At 39.5% G+C, this 22,700-nt stretch overlaps 1 protein-coding gene across 5 annotated transcripts in view; it reads left to right on the top strand.

Annotated features, from left to right (window-relative positions):
* The window catches only part of atxn1a (ataxin 1a), a 157,094-nt gene that overhangs the window by 81,722 nt on the left and 52,672 nt on the right, over positions 1–22,700 (top strand). For 3 of the 5 annotated variants that reach the window (XR_016093816.1, XR_016093818.1, XM_088928520.1), the window contains one exon: positions 18,803–18,925. The exons of 1 other annotated variant lie outside the window; for it this stretch is intronic. The gene's annotated coding sequence lies outside the window, so the exon portion shown is untranslated. Of the gene's footprint in view, positions 1–10,924; positions 11,005–18,802; positions 18,926–22,700 lie in introns of those variants that run through there. One more of the 5 variants, XR_016093819.1, reaches the window with a different exon arrangement.

The raw sequence follows: 22,700 nt of genomic DNA on the forward strand, positions 1-22,700 counted from the left end.
TAGAAGCCTTCCACTGTATTTAAGGTAGAGTATCTTAATACTGTATATAGCCTGAAGCTGTTGGAGCAACAGAGCATCAGAGAGATCGTGCCTTCAGAGACCAAAGTAGTTTTTACAAGGCCAGCACTGTAATCACTTTTGTCTGTTTGTTAAATCGTGAAAATAAGCATTGCAGTACAGTCCTGTTAATGGTCTTAAGGTCCTTATGTAAAAATAAAAGCCTTGTATCCATAATAACTCGCTTTGTTTTCAAACATGCTAATCTCACGAATTAGTTTTTAGTTTTGCTACTCGTCATTCATCTTTAACAGAAGCTGCACTTATCAGTTTCTAACATGATTCAATATTTTTTTTATGTTCCATAACTGAAAAACAGTAAATCGCTTGGAATTGAACATCTGAGTAGAATCACTCAATATTTTAAAGTCTGTAAAGTCCGTGTCTGTTTGCTGTTAGAACCTTTCAGTATGTTTATGAATATGTTTTTGATTCTCCTCTTTTATATCTCTCAGTTTCTAATTCAGAATGTTCTACTTATCGTGATTAACTTTAGCTGAAAGACTCTGGGACAAACACAGAGACACTTCCCAGTTGTCAAGGGAGGAGTGGGTATAGATTCTTTAAGATTGTAATACAAATCCAATGCAAAAACAAATTATAATGAAAGTCTGTTAAGGAATCCTGCATTTCAGCTGCATGACAAATGTTGAAAAGCTAAATATCAGATTAAGCGTTTCCTAGTATTCCACTAATGTAGTGACAGCCAACTCAAGATAGGGAGCAGCCTGTTTTAGATAAACATTTACAGCTTGAATGCCTTGCATTCTTTGTAAGCTCATGTAGGAATAAGATAAATATCAATTAGAAGTGATCCATGGAAACAAAATTGCAAAGAATTCAAGAAATCTGAACTGCAATCGCGGACTTTTATCTCAAGATGAATATTTTAGTTCTTTTAATAGTAAATTCTTATTTTAATTGCCCATAAATAATTTATATTCAAATAAACACTCATGCCCGTCACAGCTTGACTCTTAAACCTTAAGTGATCAAAACTTAATACTACAGCTACCTTTAGAGGTTCATGAAATTGCACTTTCCAATAAGGTAAACGGTTTAAGCACTAACTATGCAAGTTTTGATTCCACTAGCGACACGAGTCTGAGCTGTGAAAAGCCTCATATAAGCGTATAACTGTATTGGGGATGGGAAGATAGAGTCGAAGGTTTTTTTCAGCTGTGGTGATACTAGTGATCAATATCTGTCTGTGAACAGACTGGGTCTGTAATGAACACGTACTGTACAAGTCAGGACTTTGTACACAACTTACTGACACACCTTTTTTGTCCCACTAGTCTTAAGGTGGGGCGAGAAGAATAACGGAACTAAAAAATGTTCATGTTTAGCTTGCAGTTGCATATCGATCATTTTGTAACAGCACAGTATGCAGAAATTGGCACAGCAATCTGACAACAATATAGTCGGTATCTCAGCTTTGAATACCACAGAAACAATAACTTGGGAGGTGCAAAAATAGTCAGTTCTTGCTTATGATTTATGTCTAGCCAAAATAAAATACATTCCTTGGTTTCTATATAGCTGCCACACCCAGATGAAAGAGTCTTTCTTAATGCTCTAGTTACCAGAGATTGGGCACTTACCTCTTTCAATTTCGAGTCAAGTATATGATTAATGACTTCATTTCTGCACCGAAAATCACATCAAACTCGGCAAGATCGAGCACAAATTTGAATAGAAGATTAAATAAAAAGCCGCATTCAAATATTCTGGCATAAATTGATAAAAACTGCTTTTTGTATCTGGAACAAATATTTTTTGAATATTACAGTCTCTCTAGTTCATTGTCCTCTGGAATTAGTATAGATTCAGACTCCATTGTAATACATTTCAGGCAGCCTGTTTCTTCTCTTTCGAAGAGGAGGTGCCATTTCCTTCTTTAATTTAATTCTTAATAAAGTGATGTACAGAGGTCTTGTTGTTTTAAATAAGACTCCTGTTTTGTGGAAACTCTAGCCAGCATATTTGTTAGGAGAATTAAGCCCACATATATTCCAGCACAAAATAAAAGTAATTGATCTCATAGACCAAATTCAGTGCCAAAAAAAAAAAAGAAAATACTGTCTGGTGTGAATATAGTACACACTGCCACTGCTAAGGCAGATTGGAGATATAAATTAACAACACTGCAGAAATTAATTTCGTAACCTCCCTACTCAGTAGCTTAGCATAACCTCCTCCCCAATCTCCTCAACTTGTCTAGTCCTGGTCATTGACTCTAAACACTTTGTGAACATAACTTTATTAGAGTGTATACAAGTGAGTCAGGTGTCACTCTGAATAATAAACATCCAGTGAGAATGAATGCAGTAAGTTTCGCTGAATTACTGTACTGTAGTGCTTTACTGAATTACTATTGTGCAAGAAGAGACTGATCTGCCATCATGCTGCCATCAACCAAAGTCAGTTGGCTGCATTGAAGAAATGCAGTGCACGCACACAGAAAAGCAGCATAGGTCTGATCTGAACTATATGCACAGCTAATATAAAGATCTATATAAAGATATAAAGTATCCTTAAAAAGAGAAAATAAGGAGAAGCTCCAGCACAGCTACGTCCGATCTTGCATGATCCTACATGCATCACAACTATAGAGGAATACTGCAGATACCACCAGTTTTCTTGAAAGAGATGAGTCTTTTCTTCCTTTTTTCTACTCCGTCTGCGTTGATGAGTTAAGCCCTTCAGAGAGGATCCTGTGTGTGATAAACTGGGGCTGCTTACCTGCATGAACCATGGCAGGGGTCAGATCTGTAGTCTAGATACAAATGCAGCACATATCAGTGCACCCGAGAACTTTTAAAATAAAAACTTGTGGGCTTGTCACCATCTACATGCTGTATATCCTGTGTGCTCTTTCCAATCTGAAGTCCGGCTGTGGCTGATTAGGAAACCACTCTTTTCAAGGCTCCGACCAGATTATCCTGAATCTAGCAAGCCCGTTCTGCAGGAAATGGCTTTCCTGACTGACCACCTTGCATTGCTGACTAACTCTGTTAGCAGAGTAGTCAAGTGGCCTGTTTTGGTCCGGTTGCGCATTTTGAGATGAAGCCCAGTTACGAGATCTATAACTGCATAATTGCCATCTGAGAGTCTGGATCTTCAGAGCTTGCTGTTCCATTCACTGCTGCCACAGTGGCCAGTTCAGCCAGTACTGGAGAATTGAATGCTTTCATTTTCTTCTTAGTTGGGCAAGAGGTACAGTATAAGAAGGGTGGTGTGTATTTTTGTTTTGGGAGGGGTGGGAATGGGCAACAGGATCTCCTAATTCTGGGTAACCATCTTGCCATACTGATCACATGACCCCCTTGTACACAGATTCTGAATTGTTAGATAAATTCCTGACCTTGAGGCCAAATAGATTTGCATGTGGTTAGATTGTTTGTTTTTCCAAGCTATTGATTGATTGTAATGTTTCATGAGCAGCTTCCAGGAAATGTATTCAGTGAGGCTAGCAAACAAGCCCCTCTTTTTTAACAGAATTGCACTTCGACAACGATTTCGTTATTCGTCATTAAAAACTGTGAAAGGTCAGGGCATATTTTTTTTTTTTCCCTAAGAAACTAAAATATACTGAAAGAGCTCAGATGAGGGATTTTGCCATTTTAAACTGTTCACACCAGAATTAATTCAAAACTGCAACATATCCACTGCAAGTTACTAAAGCTACACTTGAAGGCTTCATTAAAAAGGACTCAGGGCACTCTGGGGGAAAAAGGAACCTACTGGGTTTATTTGCGATTGGCAGGTATGGTAGGTCAGAGGTTGGTTTTAATCTGGGTCTAGAGGTCCTTAGTTCTCAGCCGATACTTCTGGTACTGCCTTACATTTTATAGAGGGGATATGGAACTCAAAAAGAGGGCCACTGCATTTCTTACTACTGAACTGTAAAGATTCACACTCAGAGCATCTTGGGAAACTGGCGAAAACGAACTTGGGTAGTGTTTAAAGAGTGAAGGTCCCAGAGCTCCCTTTATTGAACCAGCAGCTTCCTTGCGCATATCAGAAGTTTGACATGATGTAACTAAAGCCGGTCGTGGTTGAGTGGCACTGCAAAGTGACATCTTCTCTCTAGTAGTTTGAAGGCTCACATACGAATACAAACTGCCACACAAGTTCTCAGTCTCCCCACATTCGGCTCTATATCCTGCTTTCAGGTCTCTTTAGTTTCACACGTGAAGAATTCTCCACAGCCTTAATTTTTTTTTTGTTTCTTTTCACTGTTCTGTAGACGAGTAACATTCTTCATTCTTCATTAGAATTGATTTTGTTCATTTTCATTTTTCCCTGTGATTTTTGAATGTTCCGTTAAAAACATACAGGCGCGTTACCTACAGTACTTTGGGGGCCGGGCTGAACTGTTAAATGGTATAAACGCCGCCAGATCCCACTATTCAAGGGAAACCTCATCCTGTTTCAGAAAGACAGACAGAAATGTTCTATCGAGGTCACAGCTTTCTCAGACAGCTTCCAGTCTTTTGCACATGGTTCTCAGTTGAAAGGGAATGTTCTTGTGCAGTTTAAAGTAGAAATAGTTTCTTTTTTTCTTTCCTGCACTTTTTTCCTACTTACTGCCTTTTTGTAATCCTGCCATGCCAAATTCTCTCTATCCAAGCTAAACATGCCATGTATATTGGGTTTAAAATGATCTGCATACTAATGAATGGGATGTTCTTATTAAAGGAAAGAGCTCTTTTGAGGTGTTTTAGTGAGCCATATATAGATTGACTGTAATACAGATTGCAGGATATTTTGTTTTAATACTATGGCAAATAAGGATGGCTGTTATTCTTTTCTAGAAATGAAAGTAGTAAATGTCTCTGAAAATGAGGAGAAGTGACTTCTCTTCCTGCTTTTGATTACTGTAGTTCAATTCCTGTTTTATATGATCTGTATGATCATTTTAGACCTCAGTTCTTTTGCATCAGATGGCTTCCTTGTGTCCAGTGGAATCTGCATTTTTTCTTACTGCAGCAATATTTAGCTAATGCTGTTTTAATTATAAACGGTTTTGTCAACAAGATGTGAATGTGCAGGAGACTGCCTATCAGGGGAGCAGGCAGGAGGAATTGCACACTAGGCTGTGAAGAGTGCATTCTGAGGCAAGTTGCCAGTCATGTGAAATCTACAAATATTCTGGAATAAAAGACAAATTAAGTAAGGCTGGGGTGAAAAACTGGAAATCATTTTGTAATGAAGCGGTAACTTTTATAATCTACAACTATAAACTTTTTGTATCTTTACAAAACTGACCTCACGGTGTATCCTGAAGCTAATGTCACAAAGAGTTTTTAAATGCTTCGTCATCTGTTAAATCCATTAAGTGCAGTCTATTTACTCCTTAATTAAAAACCCTTAAATTGGATGAGCAGGGCACACACCAAGACTGTCATAAATGATTTTGTATCAAGAAGAACCTGTATGCTGGTTTTCAAAAATCTGCATTGTACTATAGCTATTTTGAACCTTTCTAGGAAAGAACAGCTTTGCTTTTGTAAACTTATCTCCCATCTGTATAATTAAGTTATTTATAATGATGATTTTGTTAATCTTTCCTGTACAGCTATTTTGATTTTCACTTGCCAAAGCGTTTTGGTCTTTTTCGGATTTCTGTACTGTACCAGTTTATTCTGGTAAGCTTTTCTAATTATAGGTTAACCCCAAACCTGTGAATTTATATAGTATAGGGGGACAACACCTCCTACACACCACTGTCTGTCAAACCAGCATGTTCATGCAAACGAAACATGAAGTATCATTATGTGTCAGCTGGTCTGTGTCTGAGTTGTTCACACTGTCATAAACTAAGCTGTAAGCTAGGAAGGCCTTTATCTTGGCTTACATTTCTGTGCCTTTTAGGGTGTAGAGCAGCGGTCAGCTCAAGCTCTGAAACCCAAAGAGTGCATTTCTAGTGTCCAGATTCATTATCGAAGAAAAAAGTTTAGGTGTCTAATAATTTTAAGATTTGTATGTTAATATGAAATATGTTTTAATTTTAATATCTGTAAGTGCAGACAGAAGAGGGAAAAGCGCATGTATTCAAGTGCTGAGCCTTTAAATGGCAGATTTCTAAATGCACTAAAAATTGGTTAGCTGGAGTAGAATTGAGATAAGGCACTTTGAGTCTGTTCACAAGTTCCTAGGTAATTTGGCACACCATTAACTAACTTATTTGATAGTTCTGCTTCATTTAGTGGAAAGTGACTAATACGGGTTATGTTTAAGGTTTTTAATTAAGTAAACAAATAAATGTAGTTATTTTAATTGGAATTATTTAGTCATTTTGGAGTCTTTAAAACCTGCTTGTTGGAGAGGATTATCTCTCCAGGGCAAATAAGCAAATTCTGCATCCAAAACATAGTAAGAAACAAGTAGAAAAGCAGAAATAAAAAAAGCTCTGCCAAACCCTTCAAGACTGGATGGATTTGGAAGCGATGTGAAGACAGGTTATGGTTTTCCACTCATAACAGCTGGATTAAAGATGTTGAAAGAATAATTTATATAAATGTTGTTGTGTGGTTGTTTCATTTCTTACATTTTGCTTATAATTTACCTCTTCACAATGAAAATGTGTACATGCTTCTCTCTTTTATTCCTTCCACTTTGGAAATAAGTTGTACAGTATGTATACTATACTATATAACAATTGGATTCTCAAGTTTTGTTGTTTTTTCGCTGGATTTGATTGTGAATGAGTCATGAACTCATGACCATTTAAATACAGCTGTTTCAGGGTATGAGGTTTGGTTTCCTGCTCATCATTTCACAAATATAAAACCTTCATAAAACAACATCAAGACTTGTAATTGAAAGAAGTGAATTTCTTTTCAGTCTGATTTGTGCAATACCACTCCCGCCTACTGCTCTCTTGACTTGGACCTCACAGTGGAAAGAAATTCAAGAGAAAACCGTACTGTCTTGATCTCACTTATTTTTAACTCCACCAGTAGCAATAAGTGTAGAAAATAAGAACATTTAAACATTATAGGAGGCTATGTGACCTGTCTAGGTTGCTTGGCAGATACTGTAGTAGTTAATCGATCCAAGGCTCTCATCCAGCCATTCCTTGAACGAAACCAAGGTATTGGCTCCACAATTGCTTGTTTCATGCTTATGCTACACTTTGGATAAAGAAGCGCCTCCTGTTCTTGCACATACTGTGGGTTCCACTTGTGTCCTCTGATTGGCGTTTCGCCATCCATTCCTAGGAAATCCGCTGTGTTCCCTTTGCCAGGGCCAGTGGGTTAGAGGACCGACAAAGGTTAATATCTGTGGAGCTGCAGATCTCGCCATGAGGCATTTGACATCGCCCAAGGCCCCTGGAGAAGTCTGTAGTTACCGGGCTTCAGGGTAGGAGGCATACATACAATATGTACAGTAGAGGAGGTACAGTACAGTATTTGCACCTCCTGGCTTGGAACTGCCGCCCCATGCTAACTGACTCCTTTAGAATGACTGCGGTCAACTTTAAACCTGCTAAAGGTTAAAGCTTGTCCTGAAAAAATGCGATGGGAATATAAAAAAAAACGGGGCATGAGTGTGGATAATGATGTACTGCGTTTTGTGGAACCCAGCTAATAGGGCTTATAAACCACGTCACCTTTGGCATACCTATACTTTTACACTATGGTTAAAAAGTGTCACCAGTAGAAATATTGCTGACGGTGATCAAATGCTCCAATTAATTGAGTGTCCCCGCGATTACTCAGAGTGAGGGATTTTTAATGAGCCTGTAGGAGGGCAATTCAAATAACATGTCACAAAGGGTTTGAAGACACAAACTAAAGCAATTTTTTTTTGTAATAGCTCCCATTATTTAACACAATGTGCAGTGAGACTAGGCCAATGGTTATCCATCACCATAGCAATGTCAGTAAAACATATTTTGAGATTGTATTTTGTAATGGAAAAGGCTGATTTGGTAAAAAGAAATGTGTTCAGTAATTGTGCAGGTTGAAAAAGTGAATGGGATTTCTTGGCAATTTAGTCAATTAATAGGTTTAGTTTAGGAAAACTGCCATGCAGTAAAATCTGTCCTTGCTTTTTGGAGCATGGATATGTTGTTTTCAGATACAGTAGCTGTCAGTTTCAAAAAACAACATTCACTCAATTAATATTCGTTCTCAGCAAACAACAACTTCACTGCCCTGTGGTTGTATTTCATTCTATGAAGAAAAGGCAGTTTCTTGTGCAAAATGTCCTGAACTTGTGTGTTAAAATCTTGTGTGTAGCACGAAAAGCTGCCTTTTTTTACACTCACTCACTCTGTGTTAAAGAAGTACGGAATTTACAGAACATGTCTGAAGATGAAATCCAGTTTGTGGACTGAAAGAGAATTTTTAACAACAACATGAAAAAATGGCGCTTAAAAACAACAACATAACATAATTCATGAGTAAATAAAACCACTACAGTATATTTTATTATAACTTCATTTGTTTTTTTCTCTCTTTTTATATATGAAATTGAGTGAGAATATTCATGCCGATTCTACACTGTGTCTTAAGGGAGCATGGCTCCTATTACAATCTTTGTGAAAATAAAGTCATGGAGGCTTTGTTCGTTGGTGAAGAAAGCAGAAATATTTTAGGAAAACTGAGGTTTTAAGCCTTTCCCCCCGTATACTGTAAACCAAAATTTTGTTGTTGTTTTTTTAAGTTAAAAAGGGTACGGAGACAGGTTTGAGTTACAAACTTGTTGGCCATTGTTCGCTGGCTTTTACCTTACTGTGCCTTAGCTGTGTTACAGGCATGAGAGCTCTGAGAAAGCTTTTCTTTTCCCCAGTCCAGTGTTTGTAAATAACAGAGATCCATGGGAGAAATTAGCCTTGGCTTCGAGGGCTGTTTACATTAGGAATGTAGGTTGCTAGGAAACTAGAGGTGCATGGGAAAATTAAGCTTTATTTCAGAAAACGTATTGGGTTGTAGCTTTTGACGTGTAAAATATCATTTAATCCTCCACATGTTCCCATGTTGATCTGTTGTGCTTTCCATGATTTGTATACCTCCTGGTACTGAATGGAGTTATCTATATCTCTTTATATTGTATCATTGTGTTACATACTGTACATTATATAAGAATGCAGATATTGTTTTTGGCCAGATACATGAATGCTCAGACTTAAAAGGAAATGAGGTGGAGAAGTGTTTCACCGTTCAGCAGATGATTGAGTAGTGATTGCACCCCTATTTTCACTTTATTGTATAGAGGTACTTGTTTACACTGAAATATTTCATAATGTGTATGTGTCGTTCATTAATTTGTTTACTGTAGTTTTTACCTGCTCCACTCTGTTGACATCCCCCGACTATTATTAGAAATACAAGTCAGTACAAACAAGGTGCTTAAGGTAATGGCTGGAAGAATTACAATTGTGTATTTTATATACAGTTGTACACATCTGTTACTAATATGGCAAATCACTAGGGCTGATAGTTTTTCTATTAGCTTTGAACCTTTTCTTAATCCTTTAAGGCCTGTCAGGACATGAAAGTTGAAACCAGTTGAAAAAGCCTATGAACTGGGCTTCTGACCTGCCAGGATTGCAAAGTAATTTTAAAAGACATGAAACTGCAGAATTGAAGGTGGACACTATCCAATGTTTTTTTTTTCCCCCCAAAGAACCAGATGTGAATTGTGCGCCATTAAAATATAGAATCTCGGCCACATTCAAGGTATACACACTGCAAAGTTTTCCTTAAGCGAAAGAAGAAAAGGACTGCTTTTGTGAGGATCAATACATGTTTTTTATTTGATTGAATTCTTTGAATTCATTGTAGCTGAATCATTATCCTACTGTCTAAATGCATCTTGCATCTCATCCTCGAGAAATGTGTGTGTGTATATATATATGATCATATACCTAATTAAACATTATATGCACTCATTGTTTAAAGCAATCATCTGTTAACCTATAACATCAGAATATTCAACTAGGTATAGAGAGACTTGTTGGGATGACTAAATCCCATTGCTTGTAAATATAATAGTTTTTTAGTTATTTTTCATCAAAGGAAGCATTTTTGCAATATATGAGCACTTATATGCTCTTTTTACACAAACATAACAATTAAAGACCTAAAAATGTCTTTTCAGAATATAGATAACTTATAACTCTAAAAGCAAGGATATCAGATTCTTTTCCAAATACAAAAACAGCTCTTCTCTTTCTTGTAGTTAATTGGTATAGCTGATATTGAGAATGTCCTCTTCAATTCTGGTTGTCCAGGCCCAGTGGAATGGGCCTGTGATTTGTTTTGGGGTAAACCCAGTCCTTGATAACTGTACTTCCTTATATTCTGTATGTACCTAACAGCAGTTAGTTACTGTACCTAACCTTGTCATTTCCAAATAGATCTAGAGCTTCCTTTTTGTGACTATTACTTGGTTTTTGAAAGAATAGCGTTTCCTGTAGAAATACCCACTCATACTCACACTGTGCTTTTCCATAAACATGGAAGTTTAACATGTTGTAATGACTGCAGGTTAAAGACAAAACAAGCTTGTGTGTGGGCGGGTTAAGCAAATTAAGGTCTTATACAGTACATCATGCCTTAATGGCGTTAAGTAATTTGTCTCTGATTCATCTCTTTACCATCAGCATTCTAACAAGTTTATATAAATCCTAATTGAGCTGCGACTGTCAAACACAGTGCACTGAAATTTTCTGAACTTGTAACTTACAAGTTTTGAACCTCCTCAGCAAGAACTGTTATTCACAGAGCTGTAGCATCATGAGGTAATGCATACAGTAATGCTGTATCTTTTCCTGTTTGCTCTTTATAGGGCATGCCTACAGCTCCACTGAGTGGAGGTATTGTGTGTGTGCTGAAGTGCTGAAGATCCGAGCTTGGACACACACCTAGGACTCAGACCAGCAGCCTCAGTGCAATTGGCCCAACGAAAGCTTGCAATCCTGTCTTTCAGGTGAGCTGCTGTGACAGCATCATGAAAGTCCAGTGCTTCACACAGTGTGTCCCCAGCCTAAACCCGTGATAAAGAGGAGGAGTGGTATACTGTAACTTGAGACAGAGGGTTGTCTGACCTAGTGAAGAATGGAAGGAATGGGACTTAAGATAAGATCACTTTATTAGCCACATACAATTTCTTGCAATAGGAATTTGTCTTTTCGCATACCTCAGCTTGCTCTCCATGAGACACAGACACACGGACAGGGAGAGAAGCTTGGGGTCGGAGCAGCTGGAGTGAAGGGCCTCGCTCAGGGGCCCAACGGAGTAGGATTCCTCTGCCGGCCACGGGATTTGAACCAACAACCTTCCGGCCGCAGGCGCAGATCCTGAGCCACAGAGCCACTGCTCCGCACCCTTAAAAGCATGATTGAAGCAGAATGATCTGCAGGACCTGCCAAGTAGGTGCAGCTGTAGCGAAGCATGCCGAAGTCCTAAGAAGTCACGTTTAAATTCTGGATTGAATCCGTTTTCTCCCTGGTGCCGAGAAAAGTCTGTGTTGGACTAAGAAACCCATTACTGTGTGTTAGGGCAGACTCTTAATCAGGTTAAACTCAAGAGTGTCTTGTGGCATCTGTATTTTTAACGGTCTGTTGAACCTGCAGGTAACCGTATTGCATACAATTGATGTGCTGAATCTTTATACTGTCGCATTCTATTGGCAAAGATAATTGTGCAGAAACATGTCAGGTTAGCAGGGAACCCTCTTGGTGTTGTTTTCTTTTCTTTCTGAAGTGTCTTTTGGGAGAAAGTAGTAAACAGGTTGATGTTCTTCCTGGTGCTCGGAAAGGACTGAGCGGGGCTTCTGAGTGTCTTAGCTGGTTAAAGCACCTGACTGAATGCAGCATGGGCTCGTGACTAGGACTCCTCAGGCTGTACCTGAGCACTGCCAAGGGTAGAGGGGGATTAGTCAGCCAGAGGTCTCTCCTCTCTCCTCTCTCAACAAACACTGCGACCTCTGTGGTTTCCCCAGCGCCTGTAGGTTTGTGATGCTATCGGTAAGGGGCGTTCCTCTCGGCCTCCAGTATGTTGCCGGTCACGTGCTAAAGGAAGAGTTATTCAAAGGGGGGGGCGGGTCTTCCTCCACGTCCTCATTCTCACCTGTGTGAGGTCACATGATTCAGAGCCGGGAGCCAAGACGTGGAAAAGAGATGGAAAACAGGTGGATGCAGCAGAAAAAAAATAATGGTCAACTCTTTGTTTTCCTCTTGGTCTTAATGGTACTTTTTTACCTCCTGTCATTGGCTTGCAGTTACAGTACATGGACTGGCCAGTTCTTTTCTGTTCAGGTAATCTAGATCCTAACAAATGTTGAAAAATTCAACTCTGATGACTGCTTCAGGCTCAGCAATGAAACTAGACACTAGGATTGCAGGTGTGAAGTGAAGACACGTTTACACTACTTGGCTACAAATCAGAGGTGCTTTTTTAAATAAAGCATCAGGGCAATCCTTGTCAACATCTTTGTCAAATCCTTTGTTTTTGCCTCTTATTTTCCCAGTAGTCCGTTTCAGTTTGAGACGGATAATGTTTTGGATGGGGATACAGCTCACACAGTATATAGCCAAGGAGCCTTCATGTTTCTAACCTGTGAAATGTTAAACTGCTCATCAAAGAAAACATTGTGGCTTGCTGCCCCCAGGGATGACATAAAGGAGAGCAGAAATTACCGTTGCAATTGGGCAGTGGTGAAGACTGGCTCTATTGTGTAGTATAAAGTAGTTTTGCTATATTCATCTTTTCTGAAAAACTGGCCTTTCGTTTTCCATTTTCTGAGTTGTTGCACAACAGATTTCTTGTTAGTCATTAAAAAAGCCTGTATCCTTTATCTCAAATAATGTATCATATACTGTACCACACACTCTTACTGTGTGTTTAATTAAGTTGTGTGGATATTTAAGTTAATACTGCATCTGTATTTTTTCAGTGTCGCCAGATGTTCCTTAAGTCCTGATTATACTGCATCTTCATTTTCTTCTCAAACACATTGGATCAAGTCCCCCTTTGCTTCTTGGTGCTGTGGTTTTGCATTCGCGTCGTTCTCACAGTTTTTTAGATAAAGATAATATCACTTTATTGGCTTTGATTTCAGATGAGAGGTTATGTCAAATTTTCTTTTACTTATTCATCACTTGTCTCATGTCTTATTGATTGTGTCAGATTCTGAGGTGAGGTGATCCAGTAGCTAAGAAAGGTCCTGGTGACAAGATTATTTCGGGCTCGACTTGTGACTGACTGTGTGTTTCATGGGGTCTCCTTGTGCCCTGTACTTGAGATGTAAAAATGTATAAGTGACTCTGCAGATATTGAATCGAAGTGTACGCTCTGATCTCTGAAGGCTGAATTGGATATTTGGTAGCACATTTGCTAAATAACCACTCTGACTGCTAATGGAACACACAGAGGTTAGTTCCATGATGTAAAGGAGAAAGGTAAAAAAAACTCTGCAGAGTATTCTTTAGGTGTGCTTTTCTTGGACACCCGAACAAGGCACCACAGTCGACACATTTTTTTTAATTCTTTTTACAGTGTGGAATAACCCTGGCAATTATACCCTTGCAGTTTGCATTCTGGCAGAACTCCCCAATCTCACCTCTTCCCAGTCCTAAGAATGCATTCCTCTTTCTTCTACTTCTTCTTTGTCATGATTTCTGTGTATATTGTTACTTGCTATGCTAAGTAAATTCTCCAGCAGAAAACGGCTTCTGAAAGCCTTTTCTGCGAGGAAGCGCAATGTTCACCTTGCTCTCTGAGCTGATAGAAGTGATCCACTGGAGCAATGTTACACTCGCTGAACTCCTTCCTCTTCAGTCTCTCTTGTCAGCCCACTGAATCATGTCAGCATTTGAATTTTATTGAAGCATCTGTGTATCGTGGCAAATAACCATCTGAGCTGAAGTAGCAGTAGAGTCAATAAGAAAGGCTTAGAAGGAAGCCATGAATTTGGATAACTGGTAAACAAAAAAGGTTTATAACCTGTTTTGCGTGGCATGTGGGCGCAGTGGTTAGTATTTCTGCCTCAGTTCCAGACCTGGGGTGTTATTAACGTGGCGTGAGTATGTTCTCCCCTTGTTTGCATGGTTTTCCTCCAGGCCCTCCAGTTTCCTCCCACAAAACAAAGACATACTGGTAAGTTAATTGGCTTCTGGGAAAACTGGCCCTGGAGTGTGTGTGTGTGTGTGTGTGTGTGTGTGTGTGTGTATCCTGTGATGCACTGGCGTCCTGTCCAGGGTGTATCCTGTCTCATTCCCGGTGCTTGCTGGGATAGGCTCCGGCTCCCCTGTGACCCTGAATTGGATGAAGCGGTTACAAAATGGAGCGTTGGATAACCTGTGTTTTTAAAGCTGTGGTAAATGAACTTTTGAGTTAAAAATGGAAAATTTGGGGTATAGGTAATTTGACAGTACAGTAGGTGCTTAAACCTCCTCAAAGGAATCAGTATGGAAAAGACTCAGTTTAGATTCAGACCACCTCTAGGCCTGTTGAACTCATCCTGAAATCCAGGTTCCTGGGGAGTTACTACAGTGATTAAGTCTTTGGCAGAATGTGGTGTAGGTTCGTTCAGATTAGATAACCTTCCAGTTTAGTGCTGGTCCTTTGTGAGTGAGACTGGCTCCCATTGGAGAAGCCTGGCCAGCTCTGAAATGGGAGCTTATAAATCGGGCAGCACACAGGCCTGTGAATGGCTGTAAGCATTCAGCTCACAGAGTACGGAGAGCTATAATCTGGAAGACAGGCAGAGAGGTGAGGGGAACTTGGCGTTGAATACTGTAGGCTGCATTCATAAATGGTGGTGCAGTTACAATATAAGCTCTCCGCTGAGCTTTTTTAAATCTATTTATCCTGGACAAGGTCAACAAGGGCAGAAAGAGAATATAATTGTAATGAATCCTAAAAAGAATGCTGTATTGTTTTTGGAATGTTTAAATTTTGCTAATGCTCCAATAAAAGGACTCCTTCCTGTGTGTACTGTATTTAGAACACACAAAGGACAATGACTAAAATAAAAACAACAAGTAAAACCAACATCAATAAACAATAACAGTAAAAGATTGTATTACTGGAATATTGCTAAGATAATTTTGAATACTGCAATCTAAAACTGTTTTAGAAAACTGTGCTTGAAGCTTTTTGTAAGTTATAAAGAATCCATACTGAGTGAGTCACCACCAAATTTTTCTGGATTGTTTTTTAGAAGTGGCAAAATCTCATTTATTTGGGTTTTTTTCTTCTCTGTAATATGGTCATCTGTTTTTTTTTAATGACACCTGGTCCTCAACCTAAGAATAGGTTATGTTACGAAACCACATTCGTGAAGTTTGTGTGCTTCTTAAGTAGAAAATAAGTTTAAAGGGAGAATTTGGTTTCGATTCTCAAAAGTTATTATCAGCTACATTGGTGTGGAAACTTCGGCAGCTATGACATATTCATTTTTGAGGTTATGGCCGGCCCTTCTATTTTGGACTTGACATGTCTTTGGCACTTCTCCTTTCCTCAACCATTTTTAAGGGATATTAATGCTATTAATTGTTGAAATCTGAACAATAGTTTTGAACTTGTTCTCTGTTCCACCATGTGAAAGTCTTATTATTTCTTATGGGAACTAGTTTGTATCTACGGGTGTTCGAATCTCGATTTCTTGTGCCTCGAGGACAGAGTACACATTTAATACACGGTTTGATAATTTAAAAAAATGGCAGTTTTGCCTGGCTTGCAGGAAGTGCAGGCCGGTTTGTTCCTGCATTGCCCTACAGCCTGGCAAGTTTGGAATGACGGGCTGCTATGTGCATACCTGACACAGTACCAGAAGGCAACATGACTAAAGGAAGCAATGTGCATTTATATTAATAAAGATAACAAAGATTTTAATGAAAAATAATCATAAGGATCTAAGTTCATGTGATGTCAGAGTTTAACACTATGCAGTTCCATTACATAAATACCTCCCATACCATAACATCTTCCTGGTGGTGCCTCTTCTTATTGGTCTGTAATCTATCAATACTCCTGGTGTGTTCAGACATTAAATTAAAAGGGCTGGGAGATGGAAACTTAAGATCTGTCATTTTGTTTTTGTGACCCTGCTTTTTTAAGCCACTGAGGGTGATTTAGAAAGCTTAGAAATTGATGGTTTGTAAGACAGACTCATCGCTCAGTAAAAGAAAATGTATGATCTCTTATCCTACCTGAAGCTCTGCATAATTATGCGCCTGATTGTGGGGGAAAAAAAACAACAATCCTTTCTTTGTATGAATCCTTTTTTTGTGTCATTGGGGGGAAAAGAGTATGGTATTTGTACAAATATTACACCAGATAGCTAGGTCAAGTAGCAAGTCAAGATTTCCTGCCTGCCTGTTATCTGAAAGATCCTACATTTCCCCAGTGACAACAAATACTTGGCCATTAATAAGGACTCTTTGCTGCCATGTTTCTCAAGCCATAATAGCGATGCAGTTGGTATCATGGGGATTCTAGCCGGCTTTAATGTAAATTTTTTTAAGGTGTCTGGAGTTTAAAAATTCCAATTTTGTGTAAGACCATAGAAAAACGAGATCAGCCGGCACAAGGTTCTGTCATATCTGACAAACGAAAAGCTCTTTGAAAGAGAAATGGAAGAACGGCTATTTTCCTTGCAGTCACAATTATGATGAAGCCCTCAGAACAATCACGGCACCTTTCACTTACTGTGAGAGACGGGTCCTCATCGCCGTTTGGATGCCTTCCTTTGTGTATTTTCACGCGGCTGCCTTGATGGCTCCTCTGAATGGGAGAGAAGCGTGGGTGTGACGTTAGTCCACACCTGAAGTGTTACCGCAGGAGTTATCGATTTGTACAGTACATACAAAAGGAAATGTGCTAGAAGGCTGAGAGCTGTATGATAGGATACCTCAGGGGCAATACAGGAAGGTTACAAAACTGCCAGTGCAAAATAAAACCCCCCTTGCCTCGGAAGCTTTTTTTTTTCTCACACGTGAAAGGCAGAGTGCTGCTTTTCTTTTCAGAGGGCATTAACAGGGCAGGGGTCGAGCTTTTCTGCACGTGGTAACTGTAGGTTCTTAAACGACCAATACCTTGGCCAGTGTATCGACCCACTAGTACACATGCAAACCAGCTATTCAAACCAACAGAATTGCTTTTCAGTCCTTGTACAACAGTGACTAGAGTAGAGTGTGTATCTCTGTGTAATGTGTTCAGCAATGGGAGAAAATCAAAGCTTCATTCCTGTTCCTCTGGGCCTTTGTATATGTTATTATGAATCTGTCTGCTGTTCAAAGCAGTGTAGCCGAACTGTACTTTGTTTTATGAGCATGCTTTTCTCCTGTTTCCGCTCCCTCTAAACAAGTCAGAAACTACCAAAGGCAAAACTCTCATTATCTTTTTTATTAACATAAAGATTAACATGAAAGCAATGCCGAAGCTAATTGTGCTAGTGGAAAAGTTAAATTCAGAGTCTTTTTTACCTCCCCAAAATCTTTCCAGCATTTCTTTCAAGTAATGGCAACTTTAAGTTGGTGTAGATGCCCCTGCTACAACCTCTTGTTCAAAGACCATTTCAGCCTTCACTCTTCTCTTGAAAATGATCTACAGCCACCCCTAAAATATCATATAACTGTATGCTGAGCCAAGAAGCAAGCATGCAGACTACTGTAGCTCCTGCGTAGCACAACTAGTAAAGGCTTGTTTCAAAGCACAAGGTTGTGCCCAGCAACATCTGGACTGTATTGTCAGTTGACAGTGTATGGGGATTGAGTGGTTCGTCACCATGGTTGCATAAACTTGAACTGCCTTGCAGCAGCAGTGTCTAGGATTGGCCATGTTTTCAGTGAGAGCCGCGTCAGTCACTGCCCTGTAGAATGTGCCAGGGCTTGTGCTCTGGAAGGTAGTAGATACCTCTGACAAATATACTGGATGGTTCATAGGAAAGCATGTTGTCTTGTTCCCTCTTGGTACAAGGGTTGTAGCTATAAAAGCAGAGTTGATCATCATCTGCCAGGGAGATCAGGCCAGGCAAATCCACACGTTAAAAAAACAAATGCTTATACGTAGAGACAGACATCAGAGCCTATTGTCCTGTTTAGTCTCTCTTTGGATACTTTGTAGGTTAGGAGGTCACTTGGGTAGAGTGACAAAACTGGCTTGTACTGTATCTGTATTAGAGCTGCAGACAAAGTACAATCTGAGCCCCCTCCCCAGAGTTTACTAATGGGTGTGCCTTCACAATAGTGTCGCTCTCCTGTAAGGAATTTCCCATTGTCAGTGAGTGTCAGGCCTCAGTGGTCACAGTGCATGGGTGTCAGCAGAAGAGTCACTTAGCTCATGATCACGAAGGAACTGCTGTGAGGGCAACAATGCCTGCCTCTTTGAATCTGCGGGAGGATAGTTAACTCTTTTATCTTGTTTTTGTTGTTTTCCCCAGACTGGACTGGACTGCCCGTGCTGCTAATTATTAAGCTTGCATTAGGCAGTTAATGGTTACTGTCCCATACTCCTTCATATTCTTCCTAACCAGCAGTAGTCTGGAAGGTGAGGCCTGTGTAAAGAAGACTTCACTTGTGCTGCATTTACAGGTATTTCCTGGTAGTTAAATTAGGGGTTAGGAGTTCATTAGGCATGCCACATTTATGTTTGGATATCCAAACGCTGTGTTTGGTAGTTGAGGTAGAGGAGATTATTACAGTACGTGCAGTACATTTGGTTATCCTAAGTTTGGATAATCAAATGTCTTTGTCTTCCCTTGTGTCTTCCTGCTACCTCAGGTTTCTCCCGTGCACTGTAACTAAGAGACGCTTTCCATCAGTGTGCATTCTGATGGGACCTCCTGTCCTGCCAGCCCAGACTGAGAAGGCCAAGGCCCAGAAGTGGAAACCGAAGTACATGTGGTAGGGCTTCCTTCCTGTCTGCCACAACACCTAGGGTATTGATTTAGAAACACAAAAGAGTTTCCCTTTCACAGTTTTCATGTTTTGTTGTTTTAAAGCTTGTAGCCATGACAGTTTGAAGTAGCATTGCTACTAGCATTACATGTTTTTATTCAAACCACCTTCGCCACACGTTGTTGGCGAATTGTTGCAGGATGATGTGGCTGCTGGATATTGCTTGATTGCTTGATATTGCTGATTACCGCTTGACGGGCCTGAATATTTATACATGCAACATTAGAAGTCTCCAGTTTCAGCATTCAGACCCTGAAAAAAATATTCAGTTTTAAAAATGTGTATGCTTCAGTTTACATAGGGAAGGCCTACGCTTTTGGAAGGACTGAAGGGCACAGCAGAGGAAGTAGACCAGAAAGAGTTTTTACTCTTGTGTTTCCGAATATGACTTGCTTGCTTTTGTGTTTAAAGGTGCCGCATGTGTAAGTTTTAGTAAAGGATGTAAAGTTTGTGTAAGTTTAGAAGGATGATGATAAACATTAAGGGAATTAAGGGAAACCAGTCAATAATTGGGAAGCACATCCTTAATGTGGGTTGATGTACTTGTTGACGTGGAATAGTGTATACTGTAGTTTGCTTGATTTTTTGTTTATTTTCTTGAACGATGGATATTGCTTGCAAGCACCACAATGTGAAACTTTATGGTGCCATCTGGTTCTTCTCTCTGGAAAATTAAATATGCTGCTTCCTAATCCATTAAACATAAGCGTTTCCACTCCCAAACAGTTTCTATGTGTTACACTTCACTTGTAATACAATCCTGACTAGAAATGTTAAGTATTTGACTTACATACCATAAAAAATCTGACCCAGACCACTTCTGCTTCTTGACAGCCCACAGATCCTTCAGCTGTCTGTGAAGTCTTTCCGTGCTTAGCTGTTACCTCAGCCCTAATTGGAAGGAAAAAAAAAGCAAAAGTACGCCTGGAAACTGACTCTTTGTTTACCAAACAGCCAAAGACTTGCATTCCATAAGACTTTCTGTAGGAACATAGCTAAATGTTTCCCACACTATGTTAGTGTGAAGGACAGTTACGCATTAAAAAAACAAACTACCAGCTCTTTATTGATTGAGTGGAGGGGAAAAATGTGCCTTAATGTGCAAATAATTAATGCAGCTGTTGCAAAGACTTCCCTTCGACAAGTACTGTACTTGGGGCTGCAGCAGCTTGCCAATGTTGTGCAGTTTGCAGTGTGATGGTTTTGAGTCACTTGAATTTGTGTTGTCTTGCAAATGATTGTGCGACACATACTGTAGATTCAGTTCTCTTGCAATGCTTCCATCTGTTTTATGAATTATATACCAAAAAAATATCCCTAAAGAAGGATATATATATTTACTTAAGTATATCATTTATTAACATAACCTGATGTGGAGTCCGGGGGTTCATCTAAACAAAAGTGGGTACAAGTCTCAGTTCAGAATTGCTTTCCATGATGCCTGGATACTCAGAATGTTTAAGAACCTCAAGTGACACTTAACATTTCTAATTAGTTATCATGCCATTCATTCATGCCTCCCTTATTGGAAAAACAGAGCAATCCATTTATCAGGCTTTTGTATCCCTGTTTCGAGTGGCCAGATCTGTGCGTGAAATAAGTGGTAAAAAGAGTTGAAATCCTCTGAACCCCTGAAATGCCTCTTTTAATTCAGTGTAGTGAAGGGATGGGGACAGAGCGTAGCAGCTAGAGCACAGGTTTCCCTCGTGCCCTCCTGATGTTGTCAGGTATTCTTTGCTCGGACACCTCAATCCCCCAATGGATTTCCCTGCCCCCTGAGCGCGCCGGTGCTGGGCTTCATGACAGGACTCGGCCTGTCCATCACACAGCAAGCTTTCTGTTCCACGATCCCCTCCCTCTGAAGGGTGATGCTGTGCCGATTTCTGTCCAACATCGCTTTGTGCAGGAGAGACCGAGCCAAATACAGTATTTAAGAAATAAATAAAACGTGTTTGTTACTGGGGAGTGTGAGGGAGGTGTTTCTTGGATAAGCCAAGAATTTGAGGCCATTAATAACCAACCCATGATGGGCAGCTGAAACATGATTAAACACTGCAGATTTTATTGCCCTTCTTCATTCAACTGTGACTGGGAACTAGACCCTTCCTGTTAAACGGAGAGAATGATACCGAGTTACTTTAGGGATTAGGATCCCTGTATGATTTGGAGGGAAATCTTCCCTCGACTCATAACAAATAAGCTCTGGAGGCTGCTAACACTCAGAGCTGTTCCATTGTGACCACATTGGTAAGCTTGACTGGCACAGAATTGAAAGGTACAACAAAATTCTCTTTACTCTGTTAAGACTTTAATAAATTAGAAGTTAGATGTGTTTTAAGAGCAACAGTGTGTCACCATCTGGGTATTGCAGATAACTGATTTTTTGCATATAACTGTATCTGCTATAGGCTGCTAAAAAGTTGGTCACCTTAGTCTGAGTTTTGTTGTATCTTTTATAGAAGACAGAATTTAAGACTAGTTTTTCTATCAATTGACCATCTAGATGTGAATTCTTCTTTAATTATATGAATTTTCACAGAGTTTTTTTTTTCATGAATCCTGATAATCTTAAGAGCAGAGTTTAAATTGAGAAAACACAGCTACTTGCAAAACAATTTCTTTGCACTTTGATAAATGCAAACCCCCAGAGCTGAAGGCTTTGTGTTGTAGGTAATTTAAAGATATCTCTCAAGGCAGCTGCACTGAAATACTCTAATAATCAGCATTCTGTTTCAGTGATAGGTGCTTTGACTGATTAGGAAATACAAGGACAGGCTGATAAATACAAATAAAGTAGCATGTCCTGTACTGCAAATCGTGACTTAATTGTTAACAGTGCCACAGTTTGACCATTTTTTATCCACTAAACTTCTAGTTAGTATACAAAAGAAATCCTTGCTAGTGATGAAGTTTAGGTTTGAAAAACAAATGTGGAAGAACCCCAACCTCTTTGATTATGTGATACATCCTCACACAGTGAATACATAGGGAGGTTTTAGACATTGTAGCCTTTTTGGTCTCTGTTGGAAAGCTAGAAAAAAATGTTTTTGTCTCAAAACTCTGATCTCTGGGACATTTCTACCTGTAATAGACTTAGGAAATTGTTCATCCCCTGTGCAATCTCATTGTTAATGAAAGTAAACGATTCTCTTATCTCCTGAAACATTGTTGTGCTTTCAATGTGAAACGTTGTTGAACCCTTTGTTGGTGATGTTGTTTTGTTATATTGTTGTGTTGGACACGGCTGTAAAACAGCTTTTCCCCCAGACGGTCATAAAGCATGAATTGCATTCAGCTATGTAGCGTTGTGTACTTTAGTGAGGACAGTTTAAGACTCAACTGGAATCTCTTAGAATCTGTTCAGCTCTTGCAGCGCCCTCTTCTGGACATGAGGAGTAAATGAAGAGACACTGGGAGCACCGCAGAATTCTGGTGAAGGTCTAACCTGTCTAATTGAAAGCTGCTCTCCAACAGGGGTCTTCAGCAACACAGTACAATGGGTTCCTAAGTGCTGACGTTTTGGCATCTGCACATTTCAGGATGTGACAGGGTGTAGAATTTTCTGCACATTTTACATACAGACAGTATATGCAGGGGATAAAAACTAAAATGCTAACCAACCTCTTCCTAATATTGTGTAGTAGGGAATTCGCTGTGGTGCTGCATGGTGTGTTTAAAAGGAACTGCCACCTCCTTAAACACTGAGACAAAAGCTATCATT

The sequence above is a fragment of the Atractosteus spatula genome, chromosome 12, assembly GCF_055471065.1.
Source record: "Atractosteus spatula isolate fAtrSpa1 chromosome 12, fAtrSpa1.hap1, whole genome shotgun sequence".
Lineage (NCBI taxonomy): Eukaryota > Metazoa > Chordata > Actinopteri > Semionotiformes > Lepisosteidae > Atractosteus > Atractosteus spatula.